The following is a 1,320-nucleotide window of genomic DNA, read 5'->3' as shown; positions in this document are numbered from 1 at the left end:
CATAAGCAAGCTAAGGCGAACGGTCTTCCCGCCCCCCCCCCCTTGGCGGATGCAGCGCATGCAGGTGTATGTACAGTGCAGCTTCTGTATGAAGAATACAGCATTAAGAAGAGAGAAAAGTGAGAAGGCTGGAGACAGGCAATGCGACGTCCATGAGTCTCCTTGACCTTCGTCTATCTCTCGTGCTGACTGCATGCAGCATCTGCCGGTCTCCTTGAGTGGCCCCCTACCCCTTCTTCTGTTTTAGTTGGATGTATAACGGAGACAGACACAGAGAAGGAGACACAGGTAGCGAAGAAGACAAACACAGAGAGGCAGACGAGGCAGAGCAGACGGAGAGAGAGACTGTTGTAGCGACAAAGACAAAGACAGATACATAGGAGACAGAGGTGTTGTAGCATGAGTTAGCGCAGAAGCCTTCCCCTGGCTTTGGCACGTTGCGTGTAAGCGGTTGCAAACGTTCTACACGCACGTTCAGAGGTAAAGCGTGCAGCAAAGGCAAGCTTCGCTGAAGCTTCCTTATGTGCACGCGTGGGGATGGCTTGCAGTACCAGCCACAGCGGGGTGCGCTGCAACCCCACTGGGGAAGGCGATCAGCTGCTTTTGGAAAACACTTCCTTTAAGTCTTCGCCTACACTGCGGCTCGCCTCTGGCCATATTAATGGCAGAGAACAAGCAGTACACTTGGTAGCACCGCATGGTTCATCGGGGCAGGGTGCGAGCCCGGGCCCGATCCCCACGCGGATGACATCAGGCATCGCTGAAAAAACACACACGATTGCAAAAATAAATAAAATTCATTTTGTCCGTTCAGTTATATCGAAATAAAACCCATTTCTTTCGTAGAGAAAATCTCTTCCAATTTCAGCGTTCTCTTCACCAAAATGGAGGTTGACTATGAGCCACTCAGAGGGGCGGTCGACGCACGGTCTGGAACCCCAGCAAGCGGACGCCAGCTCCATTTCGGCATCTAATCCCGGAGAAAATGCATTCCCGCCAAAAACGATTCAAGAGGAATGCCTCCGGTTGTGCCGTCCTACGGCATATGATGGGCGGCGGGATGCAGAGGCTGTAGAGGATTTCCTCAATTCCCTAGACCTATACCTCCGCTTACAAAATGCCCCAGAAGAATTCCAACTACTCCTGGCGTCTTCCTTCTTAGAAGGGGACGCACGGCGATTCTGCCTACGCTTAAGCAACGGCTCCAAGTTCCCTGAGCACCTCAGGTCCATGCAAGCATTCCGGGACGCGCTACGTTGCAGGTTTATTCGGAGATCTGCAAGGGAGCAGGCTATGGCGGAACTGAGAAAGCTTAAACAG

The sequence above is a fragment of the Eimeria mitis genome, genomic scaffold (genome assembly GCF_000499745.2).
Source record: "Eimeria mitis Houghton genomic scaffold, Emh_scaff208, whole genome shotgun sequence".
NCBI lineage: Eukaryota > Apicomplexa > Conoidasida > Eucoccidiorida > Eimeriidae > Eimeria > Eimeria mitis.
Note: the sequence above shows the minus strand (reverse complement) of the source record.